Raw genomic sequence first — 12,142 nt, forward strand, 5'->3', positions numbered from 1 at the left:
CAAAAGGTGGACACAACTTAAATGTATATGATATACCATAAAATGGAACTCTGCTCAGCAATAAAAAGGAACAAACTACAGATACTGCAAAATGGATGAATCTCAAAAATATGATGCTGTGTAAAAGAACTGAGACACCAAGGAATACATACTACATACATGAATTTATATCAAATTCTAAGAAAAGAAAAATAATCTATTATGGTGTAAAGTAAATAAGGGCTTGCCCGGGCCTTCAAGGGAGGAAATGGACTGAAAAGGAAAACAAAGGAACTTCTGGGGATGATATAAATATTCTACAACTTGATTGTGGTGATGGTGGTTCCATAGATGTACGCATTTCTCAAATCTCATCTAAATGTACACTTAAAATTGGTGCATTTCATTGTACGTAAATGATGCCTCAATAAAGTCAATTTCTGAAAAAGTAATTTCTTTTAGTAACCAAGGAACTATGATGATAATTGAAGTTTCCAGACTGTGAGGATATACTTAGGTCTGACCTAAGCATGACAAATCAACACCTTAGACTGAGGAAGGCATGTAAGTACCTAGTTTCTTTTATTCATAAGCTGAAATAATTGTCCATGATCCCATTAGTAAAATAATTACATTTGCTCTTTATTTTTTAGATTTTCTGAATCTGCCACTACATTTCGAACAAATAAACTGAAGAATAGAATAATATATATTTAAAATGTTTGAGTTACCAGAGAGCAAAAAACATTATTTATAACATTCCCCAAGTAAATGGAATGAAGCATTTCAAAATTACTTCTTTTATATTTCAAACATACTCTGTTGTGCTGAATGGCCCTTTAAACATAAGCCAAGCCCATGGGAAGTTCCAAGGGTGTCAGCTAGGTCTTCGGCTCTGTTATTGAATTGTCAGACAAAACTGCCTACATTTTTTATTTCAGAGCTCGTGAAATTGTACAAAATCTACCTGCAGTTTCATGTGGATAAAATATATAAGCCTGATGAGGAAAGTTTCTCTTTAAATCATAAGGAATTCATTGAAAAATAATTATTAAAAATAACACGTAGCATTTTGATATTAGGAATAAAAAGGACAACCCAACAATAGAAATATACCTTGTGTTCTACAGATTAGCCTCAAAGGATAAAATATGGTTACTATCTTGTGAAAATAAATCTAATTCTTGCCTTGGACAGAGCCTGGGTAGAATGCTGTATCTGATGGTATCATCTCCTAGGGTTTGAGATTTTAACACTAAGATAATGTTCTTGTTTCCTTGTATTTTCATGACAAAATAGCATTCTTATTAAAAGGATTAGATTACAAAAAAGAGAGAGAGAAGCAGGGAGAGGGGAAAAAAATCTCACCTAGAATGTCAGGTTTCAGTAAGATGTCCTAATGATGTGAATCTGTGTATTTTTCTGTGGAGGTGTGACTTCCACGGTGTGGCTGCAATTAGCTGTGGAATAATTATACAAATTGCACGGAGTCGTTTTACTCAGGTAAATTCAACCCTTAAAACTAGGAAGTGCTGCCAATTTGACCAGAAATCTGTGATTTTAAAGATTTTTGAGAAAATAATTTTTCTCTTCTTCAAGTTGTACTGTGGGATCCATTAACAAACCAAACTCTTCCGTCCATCCAAAAGAATGTTATCTCTGAGTGTTCTGATTTTCTGGTTTTGAATTATACATAACCATGAAACTCGGGGCTTGTCTTCCCTCCAAGCTCTTCCACTGCAATAGCATGATTTACTAGAAAGTTACTTACCATACAACACAGCTTCAAAGACCGAATCCCCCTTATTTGCTCCTTAGAATTTTTCATTACAGCAATATGAGTTAATGCCAGTTGTTACACCGGGAGAGATCAAACTGAAACTTACACAGAAGTCAAGTAACAGGAATCTCAGAGGGAGTGATAGAAACTGTGATATGCTCTTCCGTGACTGATGGACTATGCTTTCTGTTTAAAAAAAAAAAAAAAAAAAGGTAGCAAAATTGAACAAGCCCCCAGGGCATAAAACAAACTGCAAAAATAAATACAAGGAGAGTAATTCACAAATTTAAAAATACATAATCAATAAGGATGGGTGAATATGGCAGCATTTTGAGATAGAACTGCATTTTCAACTATTTTTAAAATGTATCCCATTTGGCAGAACCCCAAATGGGCCTTGCCAAGCACTTTTTCTTCTTAATTTTTAAGTGCGTATGTATTTCAAGGAAAATTTAATCCATATGTTCCTCTCTCATTTACACAATTTATCAAAATGTTGCTTTGAATGAGCCATTTAATGTCTAAGAAAACTGAAATACTTCTCTACCCCCCCATAGTAGTTTTTAGCTTTTTTTCTTCGTGAATTAAATATGTGTTTGGTAGTACATATGAAGCTAATTGAAAAATATTCAAGACTGTTTTACTATTCAGAATCAAATAAAGTCCGATAACATTAAAAATAACAGAAGATACATTCCCCTACAGTACTATATTTTCAAGTTTCTAAAAGCCTTCTTTCATTCACATGGTTCCTATAAATCAAAGAAATGCTAGAATGAAAAGATACCTCAGAAATGTTAAAGTTTTTTCTCTCACTTTAAAAACTAGGAAACTGAGTCCCAGAGAAATGAAAGAATCTGCCAAAATCACAAAACTAATTAGTGGCAGAGCCAAGACATATCTTCCCATTACAGTGACTTCTTTGGTTTTTCTGATTTTAATTAGGATTTCATCTATATCTAAACACACAGAAGTATCACTATAATACTAGATCATAAAAAAACAGTGGAGCTCACTTCTGCATGAAATGTATCTGCCTGCTTCCAGAAGATCAACACCTGGACAACAGATTGGCTGGACATGAAAAGTTCAATATCTGGTGTTGCCATCGAGAATTTCAATGGCTCAATGTACCATGTGATCCTAATTGCATCTCCCCATTACCATCTCCACAAGGGTAGGTGATAAATCCATTTAAAAGAAAAATTAAGTCCCATTATACTCTCAACCCTTACCAGTAAGATGCTACAGAAAAACAAGCTGATTAGGCTTTAAGGCTAAGAACATTTCTTCCTCCCCTCTTTCTCCTCCTCTTCCTTCTTCTTCTTCCACTAAAAGGGATCATTCTAGGGGACACAAAAATCTGGTGATGGGCATTCCATGATGTCTGGAGGGTCTCGGTGAAGACATGAGTCCATGGGATAGGACTGAGGTACACCTTTGGTTCGTCCTCTATTACCAGTGTCTTCAGGCAAGAAAAAAAGGCACAGATGAGTAAAAAACTGCTATCCCCAGGGAAAGAAAAGAAAAGAACAGAAAACCATTGGGGCTTCCATTTGTTATGTTAGCAGGCAGTCATAAACTACAGACCACAAATCACAATCAAAAGAACTTTGTAAAATTCTGTAACCTTGTAACTTACCAGTGTTTATATTGTGTTACTCTCTGTTTTGTAGCAGTAATTTCCAGCAAAATCTTATTTTTTTAATATGATGGGAGGGGGCATATAATATGTGTATGTTTTTTGGGACAAAGGAGAGAATTGGAGGACCTTTTTCTGGAGGGAGAAACAAAAATCATACGGTGCAGAGCATCTCAACCACTTACTAATTGTTTAACCTTGGGTCTGTTACTTAACAACCTTTGTCTCAGTTTTCTATCTATAAAATGGAAATAATAACAGGACCTACTTCATAAACATTAGTGAAATAATACATGTAAAGCACTTAGGACAGTGTTTGCATATAATAGGACCTCAGTAAATAGAACTGTTGCACTATCATTTTTTTCTTTACACTGAAATAGGAAAATAGGCTGAATTCCCAGGATTCATTACAAACAGAAAAAGAGAATACAGGAAGGTCATTTAGGACTAATAAGGAGCTCTGAGTCTTAGCAATCATAAAACTATTATAAATTTACTGAACTGGAATTCTAAACTCAACTATACACTCAAGAGCAAAACAAGGACTCAATTGATGCTACTTTAACAAGTGCCCATATCATTAGTACCTGTGGCATTTGAAACACTGTAACCCTACCGTCTTCCATCTTGATCTCCAGCTATTAAAAATAATAGTGTATTCAAAGACTGGACAGCCACTGGTACCCAATGCAAAACACTCAGGAGTCTTGTCAGAATTCCCAGTTTGAAAAATGGTTACTTTGGCAATAATGATCTTAGACATGATAGCTTTGGAGTGGGAGTGAGATGATTTCTGAGTTTTTTTTCCTTGGTGAAGTTTTTCTCTTTTGATTGTAATTTGATTGGTTTTACCAGATGATATATGGATTGGAGAGCACCCTGGCTTGAGAAGTGGGAGGTCCATGATGGCAGCCATGGCCTTAGGTACCAATCTGAAGACAACATTCTATTTCTAGGGGGTTGTGAGTTCTGTAAAAATGAGGTGAGATTTGGTGGTCATGAATGTCCCTACCACTCTAATATGTTGTGGACCTATAATGGTATACTTATAAAACAGTGAGATTAGTTTTCCTGGCCATCATTACTCTATCATCAGAACAGATTTATATAGCACCTTTCTTTGAAAGTTCCATGCATTCTATACACAATAATTGACAAAAGAGAGAGGAATGTGGTGAATACAGTATGCTTTTGCATTGGCTCTGAGTTCAAATTCAAAATCTCCCACCTTATCAGGGGCTCAATATTGAGCAAATTACTTAATTTCTCTAAGTCTAAATTTGCTCAATCATTAACTATGGTTCACTTTACCTATTTCATAGGGTTGTTCAAGAATTAAACAAGAGAACATAACTCATAGGCTTACCTCCTAATAGGTGCTCAAATAGAAGAGCTTTATTATTCTTGGTGTAGGAAAAGAAACAATGGCTTCAAACCTGGAAGGTCTTTCATCAAAGGGAGTGTTTATATGCAGGTTGCATTATGCACATGAATAATGCTCCCCAAATCTGAAAGACTGTTGTCATTTTTTGTCATGTGCTAAAATATTATCAGCAGAGACCCCGGAGGAAGCAACATGACGGTCTTGGTTGAATGAATTAATAGAAGTGCTCACTTCAGCCAGGACTCTTGGGCATTGCTGAATACTTTCACAATGTGTTAGAGTCTGATTATATCATACAACTGACCATTGTATCCACTGTACCGGATATTTTGAGCTTAATGTACACAAACATATATTGATGAGTAAGTGAACTGTTTCATATTTAAATGATTTTAAAAAATTAAGTTTGTTCCTGATGGGTCTGAAATGGCTAAAAAAAATTAATTTTTCACAAATGGGAAGAGGTACATGAGAATACACCCAAAGAGGCTAATTCTAAGCTGTGCATAGTAATAGTGAACAAGTATCCTCTAATCAAAAGGGCTTTACAGATGGACAGTTCCTCCTTGATATAAGGAGACATTAACAATACAGCCTATCTTCAGGCTTGACCCAGGGCCATCTTGAAAGGAAGGATACACGTGAACTTCAGAAGAGGGGGTCTGGTTGCTAGGATCAGGCAGGACCACTGCGTTTGAGCTCTCAGTTGACAGAGGAAGTCAGGAGCCAAGAGATCAGGGATTACTCTGTCGGCTCTGCGACCTCGCCTGGGTTATTATTTTTGTTGCCCGGGTCAGTTTCCTATGATGATTACCAATAAAAGCTCTAAAGTAATTTTAAAAAGTAATGTGCATTCTGGAATCATGGTGGGAAACTGCCTCACACTCTGCCGCCAGACTTGAAGGTGGGGAGGAAGATCACAAAGGATGGAGGAAGTAGGCTGAGTCCTAGGGGCCTCTGTGAGGAAGGACGGAGATAAGCAGGGCCAGAGGAGGGGTTCTCAGAGCCCCAGATACAGTGTAGGATCAAGCAAGGGAACTGCTTTCTCTCAGTTTCTAGCAATACAGGTTTTGGGGGTTATTTTCTCCAGGTTTGCAATCTATTTAATCTATCTGTACTCTAGTACATAATAATTCTTTCTTCCAACTTTTTCACAGTGCTTTCTGAAAGAGTTTATTTTCTGGGTTTGGAAAATGCTGCGAAGTCCAGCCCACTAGGAAATAAATTCAACCTGATTACTTAACCAAACTTCCTGAATGGCCAATATATGAACTTATCTCCAACTCAAAAATGAACAGGGCATTGTCTTACCAAATAGCATCATTTCCTGCCTTTGAGAAGAGACTAGAAAGACTTGTGCTGAACCATTTCAGAGCATTTTAGATATGTCTTCAGCTGAAACCTGGAAATCAAAGCAAAAGAGAAGAAAAATAAATATATAAAAACAAAATTTGTGAGCTTTGGGAAACAAGTGGTTTTGGGGAAAAGCTAATTTTCAAAGGTCTCCATCTGCCCCATGGCCACTCCCTTCTCTTTTAGGGCCTTTCCGCCTCTCTTCATTTCAGTTTTGAGTTAGAAATACTGGAACTGATCACTTTTCAGCCTCAATAAGTCCTTGCTAATTATTTTAACATTTCAGGTTCAGGAAACCCAAACCCAGTGTTTGTTAAGTGCTCTTTGCCTTGATTTGTATGCCCTCTTATATTTCAAGGGAAGTTGGGTCCATGTGTTTCTGATTCGTTCTTACTTAACTCATCAAGACATTGTTTCATGAAGGCCATTTGATGTCCAAAGATTCTGCTGAACCTTTTGTTCGTTAAGCCATATAGCCAGTGAAGCAATATGTAGTTTATAACAAAAGAACAGAATTAGGAGATCCAGGAACCAACTATCCTACCTCTGTTCCTCATGTGCTTTCATACAATGATGAATCACTTTTCTAGATATCTGTGTTATCTGTGGAGAAACAACGTTTTATGCAAGGTTTAGAGAATTTTATAATAAAATATAATTTTGGAAAGTCTTTGTTAAAAGTAGGTCATGTTATAAACTAATACCAAGTTGAAAGAATGAGTTTTTGCTTGGTGTTGAGGCTGTTATACTAATTTTCCTGGCCAAGTACCACAACTCAAAATTAAAATTTCAAATGGTGATTAGACAAAATATAATGTTTCACCTGAAAGCATAATTCTTATATGGCTTTATACACTGGGAGAATTCTATATTTTCTACTGGTTTCCTTTTTGAGCTAACAATCACACCACCAATCTGTTTAACAATTTGGAGAGAGTTAAGAGGTAGATATTTGCCATAGAGAGACATTCCTGTTTTTGACTCAAAGGCAGAAATTCTCCCAATGTTTTATCTTGGAGTATAGAATACTGAAGTCAAAGTTCCTCTAAATGGAATGGCAACAAATTTAGCAGATATCAACAATAAAATAATTTATTTTTATTCATTCATTCCAGTTTTCCATTGCGTTCATTATATTACCGTTAACTTGCTGGTCTCTGGGTTCTCAGGTGGCACTCTGATAGTTTACCAAGCCTCCAGACAAAATAGGATTCAAGAATCAGTTTGACTAGGGTCAAAAGCAGAAATCAAGGGAGTTCTCAATCAAAATGACAAGGGAGTTGCAGGAAACATATTCAGGCAAACTAACAGGATTTGCCTTTTTGGCTTTTTGCTTCAGGAAGGCATCTAGAAAAGAAGAGAGTGATCACAGCGTTGATGAAGACATTTGAAAATTAGCTTTTTAACAAAAACACTTGTTTCCCAAGCTCAGAAACTTTCTATCTATCTATCTATCTATCTATCTATCTATCTATCTATCTATCTATCTATCTTCTCTGGATCACTTGATCTCCAAGCAGTGGCCTGGTATCAGGTATCAAACATGGCCTAATCACCACGCAGAACAGACTGAGACACATAGGCAGAGGGTCAGTAGACATGTATGTAGTCCCCTTTTCTCCAGCTTCCCAGTAAGAGGAGTAGTTGGACTGGGAATGGCCAGATATACCATGGGTATGCTGCAGGAGAGGCACCTAGCCCCTCTTCTGGTCTTTTTGTAGAATTCTCATGAAAGCATGTAAGGGAGGTAAAACAATATAAGTTTTGTTACTAGCTGCTTAGGGGATGTACATACCAGTGCTGGATATACCAGTTGTCCAGCACCAATATCCCTTGGAGACCTTGTGGCAAGGTGAAACCAGCCATTGACCCTCCTGCTGAGGTGATAGGTATTAACTAACATCAGCTGGCTCCTGCCAGGCATACTAGAAAGATTCATTGAACAAACCTCTTTGTCTCTCCACAATTGCAAACCTATTAGGAGAGTACCTACTACTTGCCCAGGGACTGGGATAAGGAAATCAAGAGAGGCAAAGTAACATCCATATTTGATCCATGGTAGGGGGAGGTGGAACAACTAAAGGCTAGCCTTCCAGGGGTTCACAGTCTAGTGAATGATGTCAGAACAAATACTGACCACACAACATGGACCATGACCTCAGAGAGGTGTGAGTTACAAATGACGTGATAATACTACAGATGACATGGTGATCAACTCTGGAGGCAGAAGGGAGGGGTCTTAGAAGCCTTCCCAAGAAGTATATGCTCATGGGGAGGCAGGCTATGGGTGCAGGTTGAAGGAAGGGCATTCCAGACAGAGGGAACCATATGTAGGCAAGAGCCCTAATTATAGCCAAGCCAAACGAAGTTTGAAGAAATACCTCCCTCCCACAGTTTTATATATTCTGGAGGAGTCAAATCATAAGAAGCTAAAAGTCCAACAGAATAACACAGTTTCCAAAAATTTCACAAACAATTACAGAATGCCAGGTCCATTTCGAAAGCCAAGATTCTTTTAGAACCCTCTGGAGTAATGAATTGTCCCTCAAATGTCTTCTGTCCCCTTCTCCTACCTGAGTGGCCTGGTTGATATCCTCTTCCAATTGTTCACGGAGCTGGGCTGATATTAGCTCAACTGCCCTTGCTAGTTGGCTTTATCTTATCTTTTGGTCTGGGTGTTATTTTTGTCCCACCTAGAGTACCCAACAACCAAAATACCTTGTATACCCTAAAAGAAGCACAGAACTCCCTCTGGTCAGGTCAAAGAATACAGCTCCTCTAACAAAACTCAAAGTTCTGAAAATAAGAGAATCCTTCTTTTCAAGGTTGACTCTATCTGTTTATAATTCTTCCTGCTTCAGAAGCTGAGAGGCTTTATTCGAGTGGAGTCACAGTGTCATCTCCTATGATCTGGATCACCGGAAAGTTGACATACTAAATTCTTTAAAGGCTTACATGTCTTTGCCCTAAAAAAATGACATTCTGTCTGTATCAGGGGTACTGCTGCACTCCAAACACCTGCTAACGACTTCCACAGTCCCTCGGTGGCCCCTGTCCCTCTCCACCTCCCTTCCTCCTCAGCCAGGCAGTGGATGAAGTGACATTCTCGGTAGCTCAGAAAAGGCTTCAGGGAGTTGTGAATTTTCATATTCATACCTCTCAAGCTGGCACGAGAGTCTTGGCTTTTGCTATTCAATAGGAGAAATGGGAATAAAATTTAGAAGCCCGTAAATAGATTTCTGACTTGTAAATCTTAACATGTTTTGAAAAGCTTGATGCACTGAAGTGGGTGAATCTGGCTGATGTTAATTTAGTGAGAGGGTGTATTTGTTATTGACTGCTGTACAGCAAATCCCCCCAAAATTTAGCAGCGTAAAATAATGATAACCACTTATCTCTCATGCTTCTGTGATTCAAGAATTTGGGAGTGGCTCAGCTGGGTGGTTTGGGGTCTCATGAGGTTATAAGCAAATGGTGTCTGGGCCTGGGGTCATTTTGAAGGCTTTTTCACACACAAGCCTGGTGCCCCAGCTAGGAAGACTCCAAAGCTGATGGCTCAAGCGAGTGGGGCTCCTCGAGGAGGTCTCTCTGCTTGTTTTCTGTATCATGGCAGCTTTAGGGCATCTGAACTTCTCATGTGGCGGCTCAGGCCCTGAGGGGCATATCTGCAAAGAGTACAGAGTAGAGAGAGAAAGCTGTGTGATTGTCCCCAATCCACCTGCAACGGATTGCTGCCCCTCATTCTGTTTGGTAGAACTGACTCACTGAGTTTGGCCCAAGTTTACGGGAAGGGTAATTAGATTCCACCTTTGTATTGCAGAAGTGTCAAAGAATTCGCAGATTTGTTTTAAAACAATCACAAAGGAAGTCAGGAATAGGGGAGTTTCAACTGAAAAGGACATAAATAGAAAAATATAAAGCTCATTTTCATAATTTCCACTGACATTTCTTTGAAATTTGACATGACTCAAATTCAGACTTTTAAAAAATGTCTCGGGATCATTTTTGCCTTTTACCTAGTTTCTAGTTTTCTGTTACATAATTTTATTTTTTCTTAATGACATCAATTTTCTTTTTAATTTAATTGATTAAATTTTGTTTTGTGCCTACTGTATGCTAAGCATGTGCTAATTCAGATACAGATGCAAATTTGTACAGTCCATGCTTTCAAGGAGTTCCCAGTCAAAATTACAATTCCTTCTGACACCTGCAACATTAGAAGCATAAACAAGGCATAGAGATGAAATAGATATGGGAAAGAAAAATCACCTGGTAAATTCGTACCATATATTTTCATTCTACTTCACAGCCTTGCAAAATGAGACTTTCAATTGCACCTGTTTTAAATGGGCCATAAACCCTATTGTTAATATTAATTTGAAGTATTCCCGAAGGTAGTCTTTAGTGCTAAAGCCAGACAAAGATTTTCTGAGGTTAAAACACAAAGGTTTAAGCATGGGATTCTCATCTAGGTATAAATTATTGAGATGTCATTTGGTCCAGCCCTATGCATCCAAGCAGATCTCAGCCCAGTCCAAATCTATAGAAATCTATCCTACTGTTTTCAGGATGGTGCTACTAGGAATAGCTCTTGCATCTCATATGGTGAAAGATATTTACTATACTGCAGGAGGCCCTGATGTACCATCCGGTATGCAAGCCCTAAGAGGAAGCCCGTGCAGAAAGAGGAGGGCACGGGAGAGCACCTCGGGAAGGCCGCACTCAGAGGCTGGAAGAAGGAAGAAGTTCACCGAGGAGACAAGAGACTGGCAGTCAGAGTTAGGCAAGTAGAGAGGAAAAGAAGAACCAAGACAGTCCAATGTCATGACAGCTCAAGAGGGGAGACTTTTCTTAAGGAGAGGGGCGACAACCCTGTGAATGAACCATGTCGGTCAAGAAGGATGAAGGCTAAGATCGGTGCTTCTCAAATCACAAAGCAGTTCAAGGAGGTCACTGGTGATCTTCACATCATAGCTTCCATCGAGTGCTGGAAAGGAAAGCTGCTGAGATCGCCCCAGATTACTCAGCACACAATTACCAGACAAGGGGTCCTGTAGTTCTACTGGGATTGCAGCAAATTCCTTGATGCAATTCAACAACTATGCATTTGGGCACCTACTGCATTTCTAGCCACTTTTTAAGTGACTCCACACTCCCCCCACAAAGAGATTAAATTCCTTAGTCCAGTATTCATTGCTTTCCAATATCACTAAGTCTTGTTTATCAACTACTATGTCCTCACATGCACACTTTACTTTGTCCTACTATGATTATGCTTAAAAAAAAAAAAATCTCATGCCTAAGTGTTTTATTTCTCTCTTGCTGCCGGGGAAGAAGTCCAAAGAGGCTAATTCAGAGATTCACCATGGTAGGGATGTGTTATAGGAAAAAGAGAATGTTTAGATAAAAATTTTAGGCAGAATTCAGGAAAAACGTCATCTGGTTAAAGAACATCAGCTGAGAGGATAGGAGCTAATTTCCCAGAAGAGCTCTTAATTGCAATAAAGTTTATCAGAAAATTGCTTAGGCATTTATCAGGAATGCTAATTTCTTTCCAGAGGAATGTTGGTTGTGAACTGTCTTCCACACAAAATATTTTATCGCACACCAAGTATGGGACAAGCTTCTCTCCCATCTATTTACCCTTCCTTATGAACGCTTCATGATTTCTCAACATCAGAACATATTCTGTACCTGCATGAGCAGCCCCACTTCCCGGTTCCTGTCACTTCTTGTTGCTTCCGGCCAAATCAAATGTTCTCTCCTCTTACCATGGACTATTCTAAACTACAGTTCTTTTTTCTATTCTAAACTACAGTTCTTTTATTGCCACCCTTAATTTTTATTGTTGTTGGCTGTATTTATATTTCTTATTTTAACTACAAGAAATTTTATCTTTTCCTCTGTATGTACTCATTAGTGTTAAGTAAAGGTAGAATAAAACGTGTCTAATCCATAGTATATAAGATGTTTTATAATGCAAACTTTAATATGTTGTACT

General features: G+C 38.2%; 1 long non-coding RNA gene across 1 annotated transcript; it reads right to left on the bottom strand.

The window, feature by feature from the left end:
• Nucleotides 1–1,316: 1,316 nt before the first annotated feature.
• On the bottom strand, nt 1,317–9,782 carry LOC113919267. Its single transcript, XR_003518923.2, has 6 exons — nt 9,160–9,782; nt 7,282–7,488; nt 6,686–6,744; nt 6,100–6,190; nt 2,995–3,224; nt 1,317–1,945 (listed from the first exon to the last, which is right to left on the bottom strand). It is a non-coding gene; the product is annotated as an uncharacterized LOC113919267 (long non-coding RNA).
• Nucleotides 9,783–12,142: the final 2,360 nt, after the last annotated feature.

The sequence above is a fragment of the Zalophus californianus genome, chromosome 3 (assembly GCF_009762305.2).
Source record: "Zalophus californianus isolate mZalCal1 chromosome 3, mZalCal1.pri.v2, whole genome shotgun sequence".
Taxonomy (NCBI): Eukaryota; Metazoa; Chordata; class Mammalia; order Carnivora; family Otariidae; genus Zalophus; species Zalophus californianus.